Source organism: Muscardinus avellanarius (assembly GCF_963383645.1).
Source record: "Muscardinus avellanarius genome assembly, chromosome: 14".
Classification (NCBI taxonomy): Eukaryota; Metazoa; Chordata; class Mammalia; order Rodentia; family Gliridae; genus Muscardinus; species Muscardinus avellanarius.
The window spans coordinates 49,289,578-49,316,307 of record NC_137800.1 but is presented as its reverse complement, the minus strand read 5'-3'; positions in this window follow the sequence as shown (position 1 = coordinate 49,316,307).

Here is a 26,730-nt window from a genome sequence, read left to right as displayed (position 1 = left end):
ACATATCCCACAGTTTTTTAATCCATTCATCGGTTGATGGACATCTTGGCTGGTTCCATAGTTTGCTATGGTGAATTGTGCAGCTATGAACATAGATACACATGCATTAGTTTGGTAGTTTGATTTCCTTTCTTTTGGGTAGATACCCAGAAGTGGTATTGCTGGATCAAATGGTAAATTTGTTCCCATTCTTCTGAGGATCCTCCATAATGTTTTCCAAAATGGTTGCACTAATTTGCAATCCCACCAACAATGTTTTAGAGTTCCCATTCTCCACATCTTCACCAGCATTTGTTGTTGTTTGTGTTTTGAATTATTGCCATTCTAGTTGGAGCTAGGTGAAATCTCAGGGTAGTTTTGATTTGCATATCTCTGATTGCTATTGATGTTGAGCATTTGTTCATGCATTTATTGGCCATTTGAATTTCTTCCTTTGTGAAGTGTCTATTAAGTTCACTTGCCCATATTTTGATTGGGTTATTTGTTTTCTTAGTGCTGAGTCTCTTGAGTTCTCTGTATATTCTATACTTTCTTTCCTTTTTTTGTGATGAAGATTGAACTCAGGGGCATCCTACCTCTGAGCTATATGCCTAGTTCTTTTAATTTGTTCATTTTTTTATTTTGAAACAGAATATTGCCAAGTTGCTAGGGGTCTCACTACAGTGCTGAGGCTGGCCTTGATTTTGCGATTCTCCTCTTAGCCTCTCAAGTACTGGGATTCCAGAAAATTTTGAGTACTAGTTTTTGCTTCTAGTTTGAGAAACCCTTCATAGTGGAGCTTGCTTGATTGGAATAGATAATTTAACATGGATTATTGCAGTAAAATTGTTAAACTGCATAATTTAAAAGCACAGTCTGGAAACAGCTGTTCATGATGAGCACAGATGCCAAGGAAGATTAAATTGACATGTTCTCTGGCTGAGCACATCCTGTTTAAATCTATATTACATATCTATAACCACTGGTGGTTCTTACTAGAAGTTGTATGACCAGTGGAGGAACAGTATAGCTGTTTCTCTCCAGTTTTAATAAACTGCATAAAATTCATTTTTCCTTTCATGTAGTTTGAGCATGCAGATGACTGGCAGAATCAGGGCAGCCTGGACCCAGGCAGGCTCTCTGGTGGTGCTGCTGGTAAAAATCCCTCTTGCCTAATCTCTGCCTCAAGGGCACCAGACAAAATATAAATAAAAAGACCATGAGAAATACACTGGTAATCCTCTACACCTTTCCTCCTTGGGTACCAAAATTTTAATGTGCTTGATGTGGATTCCTAGTCATCTAGATATGAGTGATTCTCTAAATGTAATCTCTTCCTTATCAACATTATTATTATTATTTGTGTGTGTGTGTGTGTGTGTGTGTGTGTGTGTGTGTGTGTGTGTGTGTGGTGGTAGGGGTGGAACCTAGGGGCCTTCCTACCTTCAGGCGATACTCCCAGATCTATTTTATTTATTTTTAATTTTTTTTTAAATTTTTGGTGGTACTGGGGGTGGAACCCAGGGGCTTTCTACCTCCGGGCTATACTCCCAAACCTATTTTATATTTTATTTGGAAACAGGGTCTCACTAAGTTGCTGAGAGCCTCACTAAATAGCTGAGGCTGGCTTCAAACCTGTGCGATCCTCCTGTCTCAGCCTCCCAAGCGGTGGGATTACAAGCGTGCGCCACCACACCCAGCCCCTATCAACATTATGTGGGAATTTATTACAAAAATTTGTGGACCTCAGTTTACACACACTGAATTCGAAACTTTGGAGATGGGATCCAGGTTACTGAATCTGAATTTTTTGTGTTTTGTTACTGGGGATTGAATGTAGGGACATTCTACCTTTAAGCTACACTGCCAGCCCCTTTTTGTAGTTTTATTTTGAAACAGGATCTCACTAGGTGGCCGAGGAACTCACTAAATTGTGGAGACTGGTCCTGAACCTGCAAATCCTCCTGTCTCAGCTTCCTAAGTACTGGGATTACAGGCAGCACCACCATACCAGGCTCTGAATTGAGTTTTAATAAGCCCATTAGGTGTTCTGATACACACTTAAGTTTGAGAATCACTAATTCTCAATTATGTTGAATTAGATACATCTAAATTTCTCCTTGGGTCTAAAGGAGAACCTGCCTAAAATTTTTAGAGGAATATATCCATATAGGATAGGTTATTTAAACAAAATTAGAAATCTCGAGTCACTACAAAATCATGGAAATGATGAGGAATGAACATTGAATGTTTGCTTTGCTAATCTGTTGCTTCAATACAGATACTACATGATTATTGCTGCGTATGTAACAGGAATACGCAGCCTGTGTTATTAGTCCTAATTATATTATTATAGTTATTATTATATTATCAGGGTACTCAAGATAATTATCATTGGCCTTTATAGTTCTTTTCTACTTACGTTTTGTTTTTATAGTGTGCCCAGAACAAGGTAGCTGCTTAATGAATATAAATGAATTGAATGTCCACTTCCCTTCTCCTCCATCATACACTAACTGCAAAAAAAAAAAAAATAGTTCTGTGCTTTTTTTCTTTTGATTTCTTTCTCTGTGGGAGCATCAAACCAAGAATGAGTTCCCAGTTAAAAAAACTTTTTTCTTTTTCCTAGTAGTGACACTGGGGAAATTACCAATACAGAAAAAAAAAAGTTTCTATGTAATTGATTGGATGCCTTCCTCAATTATCTTCGACTTACATCTGATTTAACTTATATTGTAATCACATGGAGACTCTTTAGAGCACAGATTGCTGGACCCAGCCCCCAGATTCAGTAGCTCTAGGATGGGGCTGGAAGGTTTCCATTGCCAACAAGTACCCAGGTAATGCTAACACTGCTAGTCTGGGGAACACAATCTGAGAGCCACTGCCTTCCGTTCCAGACCAGAAATGAAAGTGATTTTATTAATGTGCTTGGTGTAGGTTTCACTGCTCGCAAGGAGCCAGCGACCTGTAATCAGGAAGCACACCTAAACAACTTGTTGAGGGCACTGTTGCCCTGCTTTGTGCCTTTCCATGTTCCACAGGTGCCTGTTAAGACATCTCTTTCAACCCTTTGTGTGGCTGGGGGAGTTGCTAAGAATGGAACCTAGGAACATTAGCTCAGCTACACCTCCAGCCCTATTTTTAATCTTTATTTGGAAACAGGGTCTCATTAAGTTTTGGAGGGCCTCACTAAGTAACTGAGGCTGACCACGAACCGGGATCCTCCTGTCTCAGCTTCCCAAGTACTGCCATTATAAATGTGCACCACCACGCCTGGCTTCAATACATTTTTTATCATACATATATATATATATATATATATATATATATATATATAATTATTAACGCACTATAGCCTCAAATTATAATGTGGGTCTTGTTGACAACGGCACACATTCACACAGTACTTGGTGCCCTCCCCCACCCCACCTCCCCATTTTCCTCCCTCGCAATACCCAGTGTCCAGGTTAACAGTGTTATATTCACATGTATACACAGTCGCAGGTAGCATCATCAGTGAACCTCAGCCTTCTTCTCCTACCCTTCCTCCCATGATCATGAATTCAAAACTTTAAGAAAAGTTTTCTTTAAAAACTGAGTGCGAACTCACCAGCATAAAGGCCACACTGATCATTTCATTACTCTGCTTTTCTTTATCTTTTCACTGCAAGCCTACGTAATTTTTCCAGTATACTTTTACATCAAAACATATTTTGCTTGTTTATCTTAGATTGATATTGTTTCTCTATTTCCTGTCATCCCATACAATTTCCTAAAGAATGAGAAATTGACATTTATTTTGCATTTTTCTCACAATTTAAACATAGTCTTTGTATACTTGACTCCTTGTCACATGAATTATTATTACCTAACACATCTTTAGTATCTCCTAAAACAGAGGTCTAAAAAAGGTGAATGAAAAATGTTTCCCCAGCCGGTCGTGGTGGCGCACACTTGTAATCCCCGCACTTGGGAGGCGGAGACCGGAGGATCGCGCAGGTTCGAAGCCAGCTGCGCTGGCTTAAGAGACCCTGTTTCCAAATAAAAAGTATAAAATAGGTCTGGGAGTGTAGCCCGAAGGTAGAAGGGCTTCCAGGAACCCCAGTACCAGCAAAAAAAAAAAAAAAAAGAAAGAAAGAAAGAAAGAAAAAAAGAAAAATGTTTCCCCCAAACTTATTTATTTACTTGTTTGTTTGTTTATTTATTTATTTGGTGGTATTTAGGATTGAACCCAGGGGCATTCTACCTCTGAGCTACATCCCCAGCCCTATTTTATTTTTGTTTTGAAACAGGGTCTTACAAAGTTGACGAGAGTCTTACTACTTAGAGAGGTTGTCTTCAAACCTATGATCTTACTGACTCAACCTCCTAAGTACTGAGATTACAAGTATGGGCCACCACACCCAGCCAAACCCTTTTATAAGGCATTTTCCCTTGCTAAATGAAGAGTTATAAGGAGGAATATTTGAAATTCATGAATCAAGACAGATTCTTATATTAGTAGAAACTTTAAATATTTTCAGCCATACTCATATAAACACATGTATCTCTCTGCAAATGAAATCTCCTGCAAATTAAAATCATAGTTACTCTACTAGATCACTTCTAGTAGAGAAAAAAAGAATTGACAGTTGTTAGGGTGTTTTGTTTTTAACTCCCATTAATGTGTAGACAGGCTTAACAAGTCAATACTGTCTTTGTTAAAACTTGTGGTTGGGCCAGGCATGGTGATGCATGTCTGTAATCCCAGTACTTACAAAGCTAAGATAGGAGAATCACTGGTTTGAGACCAGCCTCAGAATTTAGAAAGGCCCTCAGTGAGACCTTGTTTCAAAATAAAAAATAAAATAGTTCGGGGGTTAGCTCAAAAGTAGAACGCCTCTGGGTTCAATCCCCATGCCACCAAAAAAAGAAAAAAGACAGTTGGGAACTTTTTATAATTATATACATTTTCTTTTTTGGAGAAATAACATTTTATTGTATTTTGCATTAGCTTGGCAAAGATTTAGATCATTTATTTACCATAGCATACCAATTTTATTATGGTCATTTTATATGAGACTCAAATTGGTTAAGTCAGCCAATTTTTTATTTTTCATGCAAGCTTATATTACATTCCATTTTCTTGGTTTTATCCTTAGTAAAGACAGAATTTAGAGCTAGGCGTGATAGCACATGCCTATTATCCCAGTACTTGGGTGAGACTGAGACAGGAGAATAACAGGTTTGTAGCCAGCCTCAGCAACTTAGGCCCTCCACAACTTAGTGAGACTCTGTTTCAAAATAAAAAATAAAATAGGGCTGGAGTTGTACCTCAGAATAGAGTGCCCCTGGGTTCAATCCCCAGCACAACCCAAAACAACAAAAACCAAAAAACAACAACAGGGTTTAGATGTGCAGTGATGCCCATATCAGTAGTTTCATTTAATACTGCGTCGTATTCTGATAGAAAAAGCCCTCAATTCACAAGTCAGAGCAGACCATGACTTATATAATAATTCAAAGCAATTGTTTTCTGTATATATTAATATATATTCTTATAATTAACTTTTTCTTTTTAAAAAATCTAAGCTGTATGTATATATGTATACTTACTGCAGCATTTTTGTAGGAATGTTTCAGGTGTGTGTGTGTGTGTGTGTGTGTGTGTGTGTGTGTGTGTGTAACCCAGGGGCTTTTCTACCTCTGGGCTATACTCCCAGACCTATTTTATACTTTATTTGGAAACAGGGCCTCACTAAGTAGCTGAGGCTGGCTTCGAACTTGTGCGATCCTCCTGTCTAAGCCTCCCAAGCGCTGGGATTACAAGCGTGTACCACCACCCCCGGCTCAGAATTCTTCAGTTTTGTAAGAATAGTTATATCCTTAATATACTGATATCAAGATATAAGTTAAAAATTGTATGAGCCGGGGGTGGTGGCGCACGCTTATAATCCCAGCATTTAGGAGGCTGAGACAGGAGGATCAGGGTTCACAGATAGCCTCGGCTACTTAGTAAGGCCCTTTGCAACTCAGTGAGACCCTGTTTCAAAATAAAGAATTAAAAAAAAAAAGGGCTGGGCGTGTAGCTCGGAGGTGGAATGCCCGTGTTGCATCCCCACTACCGGGGGGGGGAAAAAATTGATTTCACAAGATCATAAAGCTTCTCCAAACAGATTATTAAGATTTGGGCTGATTGCCAGGCATGGTGGCACATGCTTGTAATCCCATACTTGGGAGGCTGAGACAGGAGGCCCTTTGCAACTAAGTGAGACTCTGTTTCAAAATAAAGAATAAAAAAGAGGGCTGGGCATAGCTTAGAGGTAGAATGCGCCTGGGTTCCAACCCCAGTACTGCCAAAAAAAAAAAAAAGATTTGGACTGATTATAAATTTTTATTGTTTTCATCATACACACAATCAGAATTAAGTTTAAATGTCTCTAGAAGGAAAATTAAAAACTATCTTGGAATAGTGTGGTTTAGTTCAGATTTAGGCATCAAGCCCAGACTTGAAAATCAATTTAGAGGTTAGATAATTATAGGCAACTTTCCTAAATTTTTTGAGTGTATGTTTTCTCATTTTAAAATGTAGTTAAAAGCCGGGCGTGGTGGCGCATGCTTGTAATCCCCGCGCTTGGGAGGCAGAGACAGGAGGATCGCGCAGGTTCGAAGCCAGCCGCACGCGCTGGCTTAGGAGACCCTGTTTCCAAATTTTAAAAAAAATGTAAAGAATAGGTCTGGGAGTGTAGCCCGGAGGTAGAAGGGCTTGCAGGAACCCCAGCACCACCAAAAATAAAATAAAATAAAATAAAATGTAGTTAATACTACTAGTCTGTAAAGATAAAATGAGATATATAAAGTCCTACACAGTACATGGCATGTACCATAACGGCAGTGACAGTTAATTAAAATTTTAGTAGAAAAGTAGCAGAGTTTTTTGATGTTTAGTGTTTATTTGCCCTTGTAAAAACTCTAGCTGGGCATGGTGACACATGCTTTTAATCCCAGTACTTGGGAAGCTGAGACCGAAGGATTGCAGGTTCAAGGACAGCTTCAGCAAGTATTGAAAGTCTCAGCAACCCTACTGAGACACTTTTTCAAAATAAAAGTAAAATATTAGGGCTGGGGGTGTAGCTTGGAGGTAGAATGCCCCTGGATTCAATCTCCAGTCACACACGTGCGCGTGTGTGAACACACACACACACACACACACACACACACACACACCTCTAGAGCAAGCTCATTTGCACTGCCACAATGTCATTTTCTCTACAAAGATTTGATAGGATGCTGAATAGCAGATGAGAAGAAAAAATAACATGAGAAAAAAGGAATGAAAATAGAAAGGTGTGAAAATGAATTAAAACCTACAGAAAACAGATTCTTTCTTTCTCCAAAAGGAAACTCTAAAAGGGAGGCAGAAATCAGGAAATAAAGTGAATGGAAAGTACAATAAAGAGATAATTGGGAAGGAGTTTGCCATAATTTTCTACTTTGCCTGTCTTTTTCTTTTTCGTAGATATTCCTTTATTATTTTTCACGTATAGACTGAGTCCTGATCATAACTGTATGATGTTAGGTAACATTGAAGAGTGGTATTTTATTTTATTTTATTTATTTATTTTCGCGTCTGGAGATAGAACCCAGAAGCATTCGACCTCCAAGCTACATCCCCTGCCCAATTTTTTATTCTTTATTCTGAAACAGGGTCTCACTGAGTTGTGTAGGGCCTCACTAAGTAGCTGAGGCTGTCCATAGACTGCGATCCTCCAGTCTCAGCCTCCCGAATGCTGGGATTACAATCGTGCGCCACTACGCCCAGAAAAAAGTGGTATTTTAAATAATGGTTTTGCTACTACTGTTACTTGGAATATTGTTTTGGTTTGTTTTCAACCTATTTTTTCTGTTTTTACAACTGATAATAAATAATTTGGTAATTAGACGAATGTGTTTTGTTATACATTGGAATACTTTTAAAATATTTGGATGCTTTTCCTTGGTAGTAAATATTTATGGAGTACTCTTAGTCCTTGGGCTGCTATAAGAAAATAACATAAATTAGGTATATGATAGACAACATAAGTTCATTTCTCACAGTTCTGGAGGCTGGAAAGTCCAAGATGAGGGCACTGGCAGGTTTGGAGTCTGAGGTGATCCTGCTTCTCAGAGGTGATATTTCTTAGTGTACCTTTGCATATTAGGAGAGGTTGGGCAGCTCCCTAATGAGGTATGAAGCCCATTTATGAGGCTTTGTCCTCAATCACTCCTACAGGCCCCACCTCTTAACTGCATCACATTGACAGGTTGACAGAAGAATTCAGGGGCATACAAACAGTCAGATCATAGCAAGTATTTAATTTTGTAAGGAACTATACTTGTGCTAGACATAGAAAAGTAAGTAAAGTCAGTTGGAAAAGAATGTCCCATATATAATTGGTCTAAATTTATCATGAGTATGAGCCTTTTAATAAATAAATTTGAACCAGATATGGTCATATACATCTGTAATCCCAGTACTTGGGAGGCTAAGACAGGAGGATCTTAGGTTCACAGCCAGCCTCAGCTACTTATTGAGACCCTATTCAAAATAAAGGGGAAAAAAGGTGAGAGGTGTACCTCAGAGGTAGAATGTCCCTGGGTTTGATCCCCAGTACTGCAAAAATAAATAAATCAATCAATAAATAAATAAGGCTGAGGATGTAGCTTGAGGATGCCCCTGGATTCAATCCCCCGGGGCCATAATTAATTAATTTTGGAAAGTCAGGCCAGTATGCAGATACTACTTAGGACATTTGTAATATTCAAGGTTTGGAACTGCCCTTTGAAACAATACATAAACAGAACAAGAAAATAGTTATGTTGTAATCTAATTTTTAAATTTTTTACATTGAAAATGTAAAAAATCAAATGTGATATTAACCAAATTTGGCCATCTGCTTCTTAATCAGATGAGTTTTAAATGTTTGGTTGATTTTAAAATTGAAATTTACTCTCAGAAGATGGAAATTGGACCCACTGTTGACATAAAAACAAGTGTCATAGCCATGGAGGGAAATGACAGTAGGCAAATTTTCTTGGCAATTTGGAAGTTAGGAGAGAATCCGGGCTGTTTAACTTAAATCACTAAACTGTTAAGGCATCAACATGCATACAATGTATTTCTTGCATATGCCTCTGTGGAACTACAGAGAAACTGTGACTAGAGCTTGGAAGCAGTAGAGAGACAGAAGAGGAATATAACACTGTGCGGCTTACAGTACAACATTCATATGTTTTTCTGAAACAGAAGCGGAGGGTGAAGCTTAGAGCACAAGAGCACTTAGTGAATGACGGTCAAGACAAGGAGCCATGTCTTCTGACTGCTTGCACAGAGTCCTTTCTCCTGTGTCATAAATCCTTTCCAAACTTTTTTCAGTCTGATTTTATAAAGACAAATTGGAAGGAAGATGAAAAATTGGACTAAGTCACAAAAAAGTAAGTTCCCTAGGCAGGTTACATTTAGCTACTTATCACTAGGTGGGTCTGAGGATTGAGGTCCCCCCCCCCATATTTTAGCTAATCACTATGACCAGTTTGAGGCTTTTCACTGTTGGGGGGAAATTGCTTTTTCAGTCTACTAGTCATCTTCAAAACAAATCTGGGAGAAGCCTTACTAAGATTTTATTCTTCCTAAATAGATGAGATTCAGACAGTACTATAAATTTCTAACAGTTCAAAGATGCAGTACATCCTAAGGTATGAGGCTTTCTTTTGATATAACCTATTCTTCTGAGGAAATAATTTCTTTGAATACTGGTTTTAGGAAGCATACAGATTCTATTCGTCTAAATCTTTTAAACATAAAAGTAAAACAGGTTATCTAGAGAGCACAGAGCCATTCTCACAGGAATTGTTTTTTGTTTTGGGTTTGTTTGTTTTTCCTGGTGCTTTTGGGGTGGTGAACCCAGGAGCATTCTACCTCTGAGCTATATGTCCGGTTCTATTTTATTCTTTATTTGGAAATAAGGTCTTGCTAAGTTGCTTAGACTAGCCTTGAACCTGGGATCCTCCTTTCTCAAACTCCCAACTACTGGTATTATAGGCATTTACCACCACACCCGACTTTATGAGTTTTTTTTATAATACTCCTTATTATCTGGTGACAAGTTTGGGTAACTACTAGAATCATGATGTAGTTGTCACAAGCCTTTGTGAGTCACAATAATGGCCTCCAGGGAAATAGAACTCAACAGATGGCACATCTTCTCCAAGAGGATATGATAGTTTCTATGACACTCTTTCTAAAATATTCTGAAGTTTGGCAGTGGCAAAGCAAACAGGATGATAGAAAAGAAATGAAAAAATGATCTGATAAGTATATCCTATTTTATTTGTTTTCCAGTTTTCTATTACTTTAATACAAGCAAGATGGAGATAACCTAAAAACTCTTTTTACTTAATAACTTCTACCAAGGTGAAGTTTGTTGTTTTTTTGTTTGTCTGTTTGTTCTTTGGTGGTACTGGGGATGGAACCCAGGGACCTTCTACTTCCAGGCTACACTCCCAGACCTATTTTATATTTTATTTTTGAAACAGGGTCTCTTAAGCCAGCTGGCTTCGAACCTGCGCGATACTCCTGTCTCCGCCTCCCAAGCGCAGGGATTACAAGCATGTGCCACCACGCCCAGCAGGAAGGTATTTTTTTAAGAGGAGTTTTAAAAACTGAGGGGAAGTGTTTTAAAGAAAGCTTTATGATCCTCCTTCTCTGCCCTTAAGCATTCTAGATTTTGTTTTGTTCCCAGGGTCCAAGTCACCCATTGCAGAACCTCAAGTGAAAGGACTTGCAAGAGAATGAAGTAAACCTCATATGTCACTATAGCTAGACTGGGCTTTATTTAAATGTGCACTTACAGTGTGTTGACTTGTAAACACTTAAATAACCCGCAAAATGACATAGTGGTATGTCATGTAATAATGGTCTCATAGATGTTGCGTCTGAAATCAGTTAGAAAAAAAGAATCTTATATTCAGACAGATCTTTCTGCCTGAACTGACCAACATATAAAGATCAAAAACATAAAAGTAAGATTAATGGATAAGCTGGGCATGGTAGTACATGCTTGTTAATCCCCAGGCTTGGGAGGCGGAGACAGGAGGATCCTACAGGTTCGAAGCCAGCCTTGCTGGCTTAAGAGACCCTGTTTCCAAATAAAAATATAAAAATAGGTCTGGGAGTGTAGCCCGGAGGTAGAAGGGTTTCCAGGAATCCCAGTACCACAAAAAAAAAAAAAAATTAATGGACAGATTTTACTGGTAGAAATTTAGGAGCATTCTCTGACCCTCAACAAAGCTCAGTTTCAAGCTTCCAGTTCATGAAAAACATATCTTTTTTTATTTTTTTTATTGGTGCACTGTAGACATACATGCACACATCGCCCAGTTAGCCCCTACCCGATTCCCACCCCGTTCCCTCCCCATCCCTCCTTCCCATGCTTGGCATAGTAGACGACATCTAGTATTATAGCAATTTATCCAAATTTAACAATGATAATCTCATGTAACAGTTTCATTTGTCTGATACCAAGCTTTTGATGACTTAAAGATAACATTTCTTTTTTTTAATTTTTTATTGAACATAAATGGTATACATTTAAACTATACTCAATGCCCTCTCCCCCCTCCCGCCCCTGTTTTCCCTTACCCCCTCCCAGCAATAAAACAATGATTGTCCTGGATAACCATGCCAAATTCATAATTTTACATATATTCAGATGTGGACCCTCATTAATCAAGTTCAGCCTTCCTCCTCCTCTATCTTTCCATTCAAGCTTTGCTGGTATTTCCCCTCCATTATCTGGAGTACCACTGGTATCCTCTGGATTCCCTAGTTTGGGCATATTAGCGGAAATATATGTTCCTTCTCCTTCTGTGCTTGTCTGGTCTCCCTTAACATAATGTTCTCCAGGTCTTTCCATCTTCTTTCAAATGATATAATTTTGTTCTTCTTTATGGCTGAATAGAATTCCATTGTGTGTATTTCCCAGAGTTTTGCAATCCATTCATCTGTTGATGGGGACCTGGATTGGTTCCATATTTTGGCTATTACAAATTGTGCTGCTATGAACATAGGTATGCATATGTTGCTATAGTTCTCTGTTTTCAACCCCTTTGGAAAAATACCCAGGAGTGGTAGAGCTGGATCATATGGTGGATCTATTCCTAGCTTTCTTAGGATTCTCCACACAGATCTCCATAGTGGCTGAACTAGTTTGCACTCCCACCAACAGTGTAAAAGAGTTCCTCTTTCCCCACATCCTCACCAGCATTTGTGGTTATTTGATTTCTTTATGCTTGCCACTCTGACTGGGGTTAGATGGAATCTCAATGTAGTTTTGATTTGCATCTCCCTGATGGCCAGTGATGTAGAACATCTTTTCATGTATCTATTGGCCCTTTGTATCTGTTCTTTTGTGAAGTGTCTATTTAGTTCATTTGCCCATTTCTTGATTGGGTTGTTTGCTTTGCTAGTGTAGAGTCTTTTGAGCTCTTTGTATATTCTGAATATTAGCCCCCTATCAGAGTGGTGGCTGATAAAGGTCTTTTCCCATTCTGTAGGCTTCCCCTTTAAGTTGTCGATGTTTTCCTTTGATGAGAAGAAACTTTTAAGTTTGATGTTATCCCACATGTTAATTCTTGCTTTAATTTCCTGAGCTTTGGAGGTTTTGTTGAGAAAGTTACTGCCTGTGCCAATATGTTGTAGTGTTGAACCTATGCTTTCCTCTAGTAACTTCACAGTCTCAGGTCTAATTTCTAAGTCTTTGATCCATCTTGAGTTGATTCCTGTGCATGGTGAGATATAGGGGTTTAGATTCATCTTTTTACAAATGGTTAGCCAGTTCTCCCAGCACCATTTGTTGAAAAGGCTGTCTTTTCTCCAGCACATGAGTTTGGCCCCTTTGTCAAAGATTAATTGGCTAAAGATGTGTGGGTTTGTTTCTGTATCTTCTATTCTAATCCACTGGTTAGTATATCTGTTATTGTGCCAGTACCATGCTGTTTTTACTACTAATGCTCTATAGTATAATTTGAAGTCTGGGATTGTGGTGCCTCCTGCATGTTTCTTATTGTTGAGAATTGCTTTGGCTATTCTGGGTCTTTTCTTTCTCCATATAAAGTTCATGATTGATTTTTCTAGGTCTCTGAAGAATGTTGCTGGTATTTTAATGGGAATTGCATTGAACCTATAGATCAGTTTTGGTAGAATGGCCATTTTGATGATATTTATTCTGCCTATCCATGAGCACGGGAGATCTTTCCATCTTCCAAGGTCGTCTTCAATTTCTTTCTTTAATGTTTTATAGTTTTTGTTGTAGAGGTCTTTTACATCTTGGGTTAGGTTTATTCCTAGATATTTTATTGGTTTTGAGGTTATAGTGAATGGAATTGTTTTCTTTGTTTCTTTCATTGTGGATTCATTGTTGGCATAAAGAAAAGCCATTGATTTCTTTAGGTTGATTTTGTATCCTGTGACTTTGCTGAATTTGTCAATCAGCTCCAGAAGTCTTTTGGTTGAGTTCTTTGGGTCTTCCAGATAAAGGATCATGTCATCTGCGAATAAGGATAATTTTAATTCCTCTCTTCCTATGTGAATTCCTTTGATTTCCTTCTCTTGTCTTATTGCTGCAGCAAGAGTCTCAAGGACTATATTGAAAAGGAGTGGTGATAGTGGGCATCCTTGTCTTGTTCCTGACTTTAGAGGAAATTCTTGCAGTTTTTCCCCATTCAATATAATGTTGACTTTGGGTTTACAGTATATTGCCTTAATGATGTTGAAGTATGTTCCTTCTATCCCAATTTTCTGCAGTGTTTTTAACATAAATGGGTGTTGGATTTTGTCGAATGCTTTTTCAGCATCTATAGTTGTGATGATGTGGTTTTTGTTCTTGTTTCTATTTATGTGGTGGATGACATGTATTGATCTGCATATGTTGAACCAGCCTTGTTTTTCTGGGATGAAACCGACTTGGTCATGATGTATTATCCTCTTGATATAGTTTTCAATGCGTATAGCTAGTATTTTGTTTAGAATTTTTGCATCTATGTTCATTAAGGATATTGGTCTGTAATTTTCCTTTCTTGAAGTATCTTTATTTGGTTTGGGGATTAATGTGATACCGGCCTCATAGAAGGAATTTGGGAGAGTTCCATCTCTTTCAATTTCCCGGAAAAAGTTATGAAGTATTGGTATTAGTTGTTCACTGTAGAATTCAGCTGAAAACCCATCTGGGCCTGGGCTTTTCTTTGATGGAAGAATTTTTATTGCTGTTTCTATTTCTTTAGTTGCTATTGGTTGGTTTAAGCTTGCTATATCCTCTTGGCTGAGTGTAGGTAGGTTAACTGTGCTTAGAAATCTATCAATTTCTTCCATGTTTTCAAGTCTATTGGAGTATAAATTTTTAAAGTAGTTTCTGATAATCTTTTGAATTTCTTCACTATCTGTGGTGATATCTTCTTTTTCATTTCTAATTTTGATAATTTGAGTTGATTCTCTTTTTCTTTTGGTTTGGCTGGCCAGGGGTTTATCAATTCTATTGATCTCAAAGAACCAACTTTTTGTTTTATTGATTCTTTGAATTGTTTTTTATTATCTATTTCATTTATTTCTGCTCTAATTTTAATAAATTCTTGCCTTCTGCTGGCTTTGGGAGTAGACTGTTGCAGACTTTCTAGGTCCTTGAGTTGTGTCATTAGGTTCTTTACTTGGCAGTTCTCTGTCCTTCTTATGTGGGCACTCAATGCAATAAACTTTCCTCTTAATACTGCCTTCATAGTGTCCCATAGATTTTGGTAGGTTGTGTCTCTGTTTTCATTTGTTTCCATAAATTTTTTTATTTCTTCCCTAATTTCTGCTCTTACCCATTCATCATTCAATAGTGTATTATTCAATCTCCATGTATTTGAATAATTTCTTTTGAGTTTCCTGTTGTTGATTTCTACTTTTATTCCATTATGGTCTGAAAAGATGCAGGGAATTATATTACATCTTTTGAATTTGCTGGCACTTTCTTTGTGTCCCAGTATGTGGTCTATTTTGGAGAAGGTTCCATGGGCTGCTGAGAAAAATGTGTATTCTGTAATTATGAATATTCTGGTTGAAATATTCTGTAAATGTCTATTAGGTCCATTTGGTTTATGGTTTCCTTTAGTTCTAAAGCGTCTTTACTCATCTTTTGCCTTGAAGATCGATCTAGTGGTGTGGAAGGCATATTAAAGTCTCCCAGAATTATTGTATTTGGGTCTATTTGGGATCTGATGTCCAGAAAGGTTTGTTTTACAAATGTGGTTGCACCCACATTTGGGGCATAAATATTTACTATCATTATATCTTCTTGGTGTATTGTTCCTTTTAGTAAAAGGAGGTGCCCTGATTTGTCTCTTCTGATGTGTTTTAGTTTAAAGTCTGTTTTGTTGGATATCAGGGTTGCTACCCCTGCTCTTTTTTGGTCTCCAGTAGCATGATATATCTTTTTCCATCCTTTCACTTTCAGTCTGTGAATGTCTTTGGCTGTAAGGTGAGTTTCTTGCAGACAACATATATTTGGATTATATTTCTTGATCCACATTGCCAGTCTATGTCTTTTGATTGGTAAGTTAAGTCCTTTGACGTTGAGATATTATTGAAATATGATTTTTGTTTTCTGCCATTTTATGTTCTGTCTGCTATTGGATGGATTGGTCTTTATTCTTTACTTAAATGGCCCACTTATTGGCTTCCTCTCTTATCTGGTTCTGGAGTCTGCTTCTTTTTTCTTCTTTATAGTTTATTTCTTTAAGAATTTTCTCTAGTGTAGGCTTTGAATTCATGAATTTTTAAGATTCTGTTTATCCTGGAACACTTTTGTTTCCCCATTGATTTTGAATAGTAGTTTTGCTGGATAAATAAGCTTCGGTTGGAAGTTATTTTCTTCCAGGGTCTGAATCACATCGTACCATTCTCTCCTAGCATTCATGACCTGGGTTGTATAGTCTGGGGTGATTCTTATTGTTTTGCCTCTATATGTCACCCGTCCTTTTGTTCTCACTGCTTTTAAGATTCCTTCCTTGGCCTCTATGTTGGTCATTTTGGTTATTATGTGGCGTGGCGTGGTCCTTCTTTGGTCTTGTCTCAGTGGAGTTCTGTATGCCTCCTGGACATGAAGATCCAAGTCTCTTTCCAAATTTGGAAAATTCTCTGAGATTATTTCTTTGAAGAGATTACGGATGCTCTTGGTCTGTACCTCTATCCCTTCTTCAATGCCTATTATTCGTAAGTTAGGGTGCTTCATATTATCCCATATTTGCTGGATGTTTAGGTTTTGTTGCTGTAAAGATTTCTGTTTATCGCTGACCGTGTTTTCGGTTTTGGATGTACTGCCTTCTAACAGTGATATTCTGTTTTCCATTTCATCTAATCTTCCAGAATTTCTTTCTATTGTTGTCTTCATTTCACTTATTGACTCTTTCATTTCATTCCAGACCTCTTTTTGATTATTTTTTAGTGTTTCTATCTCATCTTTCGTTTCTACTAGACTTGTTTTAAATCCTTTCATCATATTGTAGATCAATATTCGGAACTCCCCTTCTTGCATTTCTAGAAGGTCAATATTCGTGACTTCTGTCGTTTCTCCACTATTCCTGGTTCTCATATTTTCACCATTCTCAGGCCTGTTCTTCTGTTGTCTTCCCATTGAAGTGGTACAGATTGGATGATGGTGGAGTAGCTGGCAGCCCAATCAGAAGCTCTGACGGTCTGGTAGATCTTCCGTATCTGGTTCTCCGGAGGCTGTAGGTCCGGCACAGAGGTGACTCCTAGGTCTTGGTGCTTCCTGGGTCACCGAAGGAGCGGTGGCTGCACATCTGGCACAGTCTCCGTGCTTCCTGGGTCTCCGAAGGAGCTTTCAGATTTTGTTGCCATGTTGGTGTAAGTCAGGTCCCGGGGCTGCGGTTTGGGTGGAGCTCCACTGGTGCAGCGGCTGTAGGTCCGGCACAGAGGTGACTCCTGGGTCTCTGTGATTCCTGGGTCTCCGGATGAGCTTTCGGATTTTGTTGCCATGTTGGTGTAAGTCAGGTCCCGGGGCTATGGTTTGGGCTGGTAGCCCGCATAGTGGCAGCCTGCTGGCAGCCCAGCAGTGGCTGCAGCTCATCCGAAACGCGAGCTTTTTTTTTTTTTTCTTCCCCTCCCACAGTTTAAGGTTCCTGGTTTTCTTTCAGCGAGGTTCCTGGGTCAGTTTTGGTTTCTGAGCTATATATATTTTGTTGGTTGAGACACTGCTTTCTCGTTAGTTGAACTTTATTGATTTCAACTACTGAGAAGTGCTGTGTCCGAATCCTCCAAACATATCTTTTTTTAACTTTTCATCTTTAGCTCCCTATCACCAATCCAACAGACACATACTGATAATAAATTTGTGCAAAGTTACATGTTAGCCTGGAATATTATACTTTATTTAGAATATTTGACTTGTGCCTATCTCTTCACCATACAGATCACAATCTTTTTAACTATTATCTTGCCAACTAAAGATCAGTGCAACTTGACATATAGGAGATTAAATATTGTTTGTCTTGTTGCATTTGGGTCGCGATAACGAAAACACAGAAACTTGTAAGCAACAGAAATTTATTTCTTATAGGTTTAGAGTCTAAGATATCGAAGCTCAAGCTGTGGCAGATTCACTATCTGGTAAGGAACTGCTTCCTAGTTCATAGACAACTGTCTTTTTTTGTGAGCCTTTCAGCAACTTAGTAAGACTCTTTCAAAATTAAAAATAAAATAGGGTTGGAGATGTAGCTCAGAGGCAGAGTACCCCTGTATTCAACCTCTAGCACCACGAAAGGGGGCAAAAAGCCCTCAGCAGACATCACCAAATTATACCCAGCTAAAAAAAAAAAGAATTAGTGAACCAGATGTTACATACAATTTTTAGGGAGAAAGAAATCAATGAAGGGGACTAGGAAATGTGAAGGATAAAGGTAGAAGTTTGAACATCGTTAATTAGAAGTTTTATATTAAGGAAGCAAAACAGTGTCACAATAATAGATAAAATTGTAAAGAATTTCACATAACTTTGAAACATATCAAACCTTTATAAATAAGAAGTCCATCAAATACTGAACCTAGAACATCATGATGAAATACAGAACACAAGAGATAATGAGATTTTTAAAGTTAGCAGAGAAAAACATTTCCATGAATGAAAATTGGATTTTTAAGAGAAATAAATAGTAAATGGCAGTATGTCATAAAATAATAACTTCAGGTTACTAAGAGAAAATAGCAATCGATCTACAACTTTATGCCCAGGAAAATTTATCCTGATAAATCATGTCTAATAAAAGAAACTGTATTTATCATAGTGTAAAAGATTTAAAGCATTCCTTTTAAAATCAGGGCAACACTATGATACCTAGCATTTTCAGTTATATTCAGCACTATACTAAGCATAGGAAATAAGTGGTCTAAGAGAAAGAGCCAAGTGTGCTGGCACACACCTGTTGTCCTAGCTACGTGGGAGTCTGAGGCAGGAGAAGCACTTGACTCTGGGAATTCAAGAGCAGCCTTGGCAATTTAGCAAGACTCCATCTCAAGAAGAAGAAGTGGGGGGGGGGAGGGGGAGGAGGAGGAGGAAAGACACAAACCATTTAAGTTGTCATTATAGAGTCATCACTCACAACCCATGGGGTACTGATTTAGGAACCATATCCTGTACTCCCTGAGGTAAATGGCATAGCATTTGTGTATAACCTACCTACATCCTCCTGTATACTCTAAATCATTTCTAGACTACTTATAATACCTAATATGATGTAAATACAGTGTAAATGTTATACTATATTGTTTAGAGTATAATAAATGATCTGTTGTTGGTTGAATCCACACATCTGGAGCCCACTGATCCAGAGGGCCAACTATACTGTCTTAATTAATCATATAGGAAATAATTATTTGTGAAGACAAATTATTAAGATGAGCACTCAGCAAGTTTGCTGGATAGTCAACAGTAGAAATTGGTTCTAACAGAAATAAGCTCACCCACTTGCTGAGCCCCACTTTTATTTTTTGTTGAAATAGAGTCTTGATCTGTTGCTGAGGGTCTCCATAAGTTGCTGAGGCTGCCGTCAAACCTTGGATGCTCCTGTCTCGGCCTCTCAAGTACTGGGATGACAGACATGTGCTGCCATGCCCAGCTTGTTTGAGTTCAAGGGACATTTCACCTCCAAGCCCTCCCCCTCAGCCCTTTCTATTTTTAAATTTATTTATTTATTTATTTTGTGGGTCTGGGGTGGAACCCAGAGGCATTTGACCTCCGAGCTACACCCCCTGCCCCATTTTTTATTCTTTATTTTGAAACAGGGTCTCAGTTATGGAGGGCCTCACTAAATAGCTGAGGCTGTCCACGAACCGTGATCCTCCGGTCTCAGCCTCCCAAATGCTGGGATTACAAGCATGTGCCACCACGCACAGCGTTCTATTTTTTATTTTGAAACAGGGTCTCATGAAGTTGCAGAGTCTCACTAAATTGCTGAAGCTGGCCATGAACCTATGATCCTCCTGTTGCAGCCTCCCAAGTACTGGGATTATGGGTATGCAGCACTGTCTGGCTGTATTGCTTAAGTTGGATGAAATATTTTTAAAATATTTAGAGTATATTTTTATTGTTATAATCAATATTTAATTAATACAGTAATAAAGGCCAGGTAGAGACAGATGAGTTAAGAGAGTAAACAGCATGTGATAGGTAGCTGTAAAATCGGGATTATGAAGTCATAGAAGTCTGGTGATGACTGTTATTTCAAGAACAGATTGGTCACAAAGTATAACAGAGAAGGCACTAGGTAAGTTATGATCCAGACATGTACTTATGGGAATGGGTGTCTTTGATGACTTTGAAGATTGCTGTTTAGGTAGAGTAATGGAGGTGGGAATTAAAGTAGGTTGAGGAGGGGAGTGGAAAGTAAACTAAACAAGGGAAAACATGATCCTATTTAAAAAAAAAAATTCATACTGAGAATTGAATCCAGGGGTGTTTTACCACTGAGCTACAACTCCAATCCTATTTTATTTTAAATAAGGTCTTACTAGGTTGCTGAGAGTCTTGCTAAATTGCCAAGGCTAGCATTGAACCTGCAGTCTTTCTGTCTCAGCCTCCCAATTACTGGCATTGAACCACCCATGGCCGACCCTGGTAAATTTTATTTTGTTTTGCAAAGGGTCAGGTTTGATCTTATTTAAATGCTGTTGCAAAGCTGGGTGAGGTGGTGCATGCCTGTAATCCCACCCAGTATTTGGGAGATTGAAACAAGAGAGCTGCAGGTTTGAGGCCAGCCTCTGCAACTCGGCGAGACCCCATTTCAAAATTAAAAAATTAAAATAAGCCTGGAGATATAGCTCAGCAATAGAATACCCTTGGGTTCAATGCTCAGTACCACAAAAAGAGAGAGAAAGGGAAGAAGAGAGGGATAGAGGGAGGGAGGAAGGAAGGGAGGAAGGAGAGAAGGTTGTTTGCTTGCTTTGGGGAAGAATACAGAGAAGCAGAGTGCATGAGAAAGAAATTTTAGTATGCAGGAGAGAGAGAGAGAGAGAGATGATTCAGACAGTGGGTCTGTAGGAGAAAGATCCCTAAATTGAAAATCAGGAGACTTAGATTTTATTTAGTCCCAATTCCTTAATGTTTAAGTCACTTCATCTACAACAGGATTAGATAACATTTTCTGTAAAAGACTATGTGGCAAATATTTTAATCTTTTAGGGTCACAGGTCTGTGCCACGCTTTAACTATGCTATTCTAACAGGAAAGCACCCACAGATAATAAATGAAGGGGCATAGCTGTGCTCCAGTAAAACTAACCATAGACACAGAATTTTGAATTTCATATAATTATGTGACATAAAATACTCTTGATTATTTTCATTCATTTAAAATATAAAAACCTAGCTGGGTGTGGTGGTGCATGCTTGTAATCCTAGCATTTGGGAGGCTGAGACTGGAGGATCGTGGTTCTCAGACAGCCTCAGCTACTTAGTGAGGCCCTCTGCAACTCAATGGGACCCTGTTTCAAAATAAAAATACAAAAATAGGGCAGGGGTGTATCTTAGAGGTCAAATGCCCCTGGGTTTCATACCCAGACCCACACCATATATATATATATATATATTATATATAATATATATTTAATATATATCTAATATGTATATATTAAATATATATATATCCTAAGAGCTAAATGAGTGATGTGTGCATGTATGCCTCTACCATCTTGTACTCCATTAAGATGCATGATTACAATGCATAAAAAATACAATAAAAAATTTTAAAAATAAAAATATAGAACCATTTAGCTTTCAGATTCTACAAAAATAAGTAGTAAGTATTATTTGACCCTTAAGCTCTAGTTTGCTTGTAAAGTGAAACAGTTCATTGACGTATATTTAATTTTTACATTGTATAGGTTTTTTGGCATGGAACAATATTATTTATTGTATTTGAGAAAAGTTACATTGTGTCCAACTTTTCATTGCGAGGTTGATTACACTGGTCCTAACAGGAATTCTTGACTAGTTTAATTATGTCATTTATAATCTGTATGATCTGTTTTAACCTATCTTACTAGGAGTAATTATATATCCTCATCATTTAAAACTCTGCAGAAGAACTCACAATTTAGGTGTTTGTAACTAAAGTTTCAAGAATATTACTTATTCAACAAGAACTCTGTCCCAGGATCATTAGAAGGAGGATGAATTTTGCAATATAGCATTATGACAATAATGTCTTTAGGAAAACTTTGAAACATCCATTCTTTTTGCAAAAAAGAGATATAAGTAAACTTTTAGAGATGATAAATTAATAAGTTGAGGCCAGGTATGGTGGCACACACCTGTAATCTTAGTACTTGGGAATCTAAGACAGAAGGATCACAGGTTTTAGGAAAGCCTCAGCAATATATTGAAACCCTTGTCAACTTGGTGAGACACTGGTTCAAAAGAGGAAGAATGCCCTGGGTTCAATTCAGGAGAGAGGAGAGGCAGATGAAAGGAGGGAGAGAAAGAGCTGATTTATGTGCAAGTTTGAGAACTGAAAAATAACTTCCTGAGTAATGCTTTGTCTATCTAAAATTGCCTTGAAGCCGGGCGTAGCGGTGCACACTTGTAATCCCCATGCTTGGGAAGCTGAGACAGGAGGACTGCAGAGGTTCAAAGCCACCCTCAGCTACTTAGCAATTCTCTCAGTAACTCAGTGAGACCCTGTTTCCAAATAAAGTATAAAATAGGTCTGGGAGTATAGCCCAGAGGTAGAAAGCCCCTGAATTCCACCCCCAGTACCCCCCCCCACACACACACACAGTAAAATGAAATTGACTTGAGTTGCCTGACATAAGAAAACTTTTCACAGCTTTTAGCAGTTGAGTTTTATTACGGCAACCCTAGGGTTCTCTTGAGTTTTTCAATTGAAACAATCGTTCTGTTAAAGACTTTGAGCCAAGCAGATGGCACACATCTGTAATCCCTGCAGTTTGGAGGCTGGAACAAGAGGATTTCAAATTCGAGGCTAGACTAGGCACCTTACAGTGAGATACTGTCTTAAAATAAAAACTAAAAAGGGCTGGGGGTATGCCAGGCGTGGTGATGCATGCTTGTAATCCCCGCACTTGGGAGGCTGAGACAGGAGGATCACACAGGTTCGAAGCCAGCCTCAGGTACTTAGTGAGGTTCTCGGCAATTTAGTGAGACCCTGTTTCCAAATAAAATATAAAATAGGTCTGGGAGTATAGCTCAGAGGTAGAAAGCCTCTGGGTTCCACCCCCAGTACCACCAAGAAAAGGAGGGGATCTGGGGGCATATGGCTTGGTTTTAGAACCCATCTGGGTTCAATTCCCAGTACCACAAAAACAACAACAACAAAAAAAAAACATTTTCATAGTGATCAGGTAAAAGATTTTGCAGGACTTTTAAAAATTAATCTGATTTATAATTAGGAGTCTGTAGAACCTCAATTTCCTAATTTCTTTGAAGATAGTCTTTGCAAATTCAGTCCTTGCCACAAACCGGCTCAGTCGAGATGGGCGTGATCCCACTCGCATCGAAAATCTCAGAAAAGATGGGGGAGGATAGGGTGACGTACTGCAGCCTCTTATCTGCAGCGATTCTTTCCCTTCTAGGAAATAAATTTCTTTAAGTTCCTATCCACGGCGCTTCTGGAAAGAATCTGACATGGACAAGAGCTTCTTGAGCTAATGACACTTTATTACAAGAACCCAGAAAAATACATACCCTTCACCAGTAAAGTTAATAATAAGAGAAAAGAGGGGAATGCAATCACTGTAAAACAATAGTGAATAACATGTAAACAAAGGTAAAAAAAAAAACTAGTCCGGCTTTCGGCTTTCAAGAGATTAACTCCCAATCTTCTCCCGGATCTTGCAGACAGGCAGTTCCAAAGGGCAATCTTCCAGAAGAAATGGGCACGCCCAAGGCTTGGAGGCCTCTCAGGGAATCTTCTTTAACTTTTTTGGAACTTTCCATCTTTAGGGCTCAGTCCATATGGCAGGCATGGGGAGATGTGGTGATTCAGTTGGATGTGATAAAGTCTCGCTCGCCTTGCCTTCTAAAATCTGAAAGCTTAAGCAAACTCACAACACAGTTTGGCAGACAAACACCAAAATACCATGTAGTTTTTAGATTTAGTTGTCAGATATACTTCCTTAGCTGTGAAACACTTTTCCTCAAACGATAGGCTTATTAGAAACCTATTCATCTTATAAATAATCCATACTCCTGTCTTAGACCCTTTGCAATATCCTTTCCTTAGCCACGTGGCGCCTCGCCCATCTCGGGCAGGGCTCATACTGGGTGTAAAGGTCAAGAATCTTCCTAGCCTTCAGCTCCATTGTATTGGGCAGTATTAGTTGCTCATAAACTAGGTTGCTTTGATGTCACACCCAACATTTGCCTTCCCGTATCTGGGCAGGATCACAAAGAGAGGGTAAATAGAGGCATCGGGTCGCCTCCCCTTCTAGGGCCTTTTTTGTTGTAAGTTAGTGATTAGGTTGAAGGTCAGAGATTGAGGGGAAATCTGCATTTGTAATTACTGACTGGAATGCTGCCACTGCATCTAAATTCTAACTAGGTTTTATTACCATTTGAACAAAGCCGAGGACGTTTAGAGGTTTGGACAAATTACCAGAAACTTTATTTTCCACGGACTCAGTTTCTCTCACAGTCCTGATCTTACACCACCAGAGCAATTCGTGCAGAGAGTTAAAAGAATCATTACCAAAAGAATAATAGTTATGAAAGAATATCTAAAAGTGGAGAGTACTTTTGGCCAGAGACCACACCTTCTCTCAGGGCTTATTTCTCATGTTGAGATCTTGCCTATGGCTGCATGAGTGGTTTTCATGCAGATGCTGAGAGATCTGGTGTCTGCAAGTCCTCTTAAAATAGACCTTGAAGGTAGTTAAGTCTTTAGAAGTGCCTATTAGACATAAAGGGGGGGTTCCTTTGCCACTAACTTGTCTCTAAAAATATTACCTGGCTTTTTGTTTTTGTTTTTGGTATTAGGGATTGAACTCAGGGGCATTTTACCTCCAAGCTCCACCCCCCAGTCCTACCTATTTCATTTTGATTTTGAAATAGGGTCTCATTAGGTTGATGAGAAGCTCACTACTTGCTGAGCTATCCTTGAATCTGTAATCCTCCTGTCTCAGCCTTCCAAGTACTGGGATTACAGGTGTGTGCCACCACACCCAACTACTACCATTTATAACGTACACACAATAATGCACTGCAAAGGAAAGTTAATGACTTGCTCAGGATTATCATTGGTTAAGTGCAGAGCTAGAAATAGAATCAACACCACTTGAATTCTAAATTATGTATGTTTATAATACAAAATATACAAATTATACAAAAATTATACAAATTTACAAATTATACAAAAAATACAAATTCTACAACTTGATATCATAGCACAAGGATCAGGTATACATTAAGTAAGTTGTGTGTAGTTATTGCATACTGGGTTCTGCAATCATATAATACAATAGATTAGCCATAGAGGAATTAGGCTCTTTGCTCAACAAAACATTCTTAATTCATGGTAGGACCAAAATTTTAACCATTATGACATTTTGTCTGAGTAACATTCTGTTTGAATCTGCCTAGTTTTTGAGTTTGGGCTTCCTCTTAGGAGCTGAGACTCAGCTTGTTCATTCTAGAAATTTCCATGCCTGTAGAACTGAGTTTCACTTTCCCCTTTATCTTTTTAAGAGTTCCTTGACAACTCTTATTTCTTGTCTTCTGCCATCATAAGCACCTCTAGCCCCCTGTTAAAAGGAAGAACAACAGTAGGTATCTCTATAGTATTGTTAAATGGAGTACTTTTGACATTTACACATTTGCTATAAATACTCAGTAGTCATCTAAAATCAAGGTATGAATGTCTCTGTCCCATTTACTAAGAAAATCACAAATGAATTTTGATTTTTTTTTTGGTGGTACTAGGGATGGAACTCTTCTACCTCTGTGCCACACTCCCAGACCTATTTTATATTTTTTATTTGGAAACAGGGTCTCTTAAGCCAGCACAGCTGGCTTCGAACCTGCGCGATCCTCTTGTCTCCACCTCCCAAGCGTGGGGATTACAAGCGTGTGCCACCACGCCTGGCTTGAATTTTGAATTTTGACTAGGTGTTCTTTCTCTGTGGAGACAGTCACTTGATTTTTCTCCTTTAATCAGCTTATATAGTAAATAAAAGGTATTTTGTACTGTTAAGTCACTCTTCCTTTTCCAAGATTAACTCAGTTTATTTATGATATATTAATATTATCTTTATGTACTTTGTTTTCATTTTTGTGGTACTAGGGATTAAAACCAGGGAAGATTCTACCTCAGAGCTACACCCCAGCCCAATTTTTTATTTTGAAACACGATCTCATTAACTTACAGAGGGCCTCACTAAGGTGCTGCAGCTGGTTGCGGCCCTGTGATCCTCCTTTCTCAGCCTCCCAATTACTAGAATTACAGACGTGTGACATCACACCCAGCATCTTTGTCCTTTTAGAATCAATTTGTAATCACTGATTTAATTTTTCTTAATAGTATTATTCATTCTTTTTCTTCTTGACTCAATTTTAGTAAGTTACATTTTTCCAGAAATTATTACTGTATCTAATCTTTTGGTGTATTGCGTTAAATTTGTTCATAATAAACACTCTAAAAACATATATGAATAGATGTTATAACTGTTGGGGAACCTTTGTTCTTTAGTTAACCCATTCATTTGAATGTCTGTTAAGGACTTTCTATATTCAGCATTCTCTCTTGCTCACCTGGAATAGCCTAATAACTCAGAGAACAGCTTCAGCATGAATCCCGAGGACTCGATAGTGTTCTAATTTTATTGTTGTATATTTAAAAGTAAACATACTTTTATATAATTTTATATATATACCAAAATAAAAGTCATATGGCAAATGTCTATCACATATGATGTATTTTATAAGATATGACTTACTTTGTATATGTATGTAAAATAATATAAATGTAATAATTATGGGTTTATGATACATGAGCATAAAGCAATATATAAAACTGTTAACTTTATCATTTCTGATTTGTTTTAGCTGAATTTAAAAGGATATTATTCCTAATTGGAAGGTGATTTAAAAATTTTAAGATGTGACTTACCTAATTAATAATAATCAATACTCTTGCACCCTAAATACTCAACTTTCATCACTTTTCATTT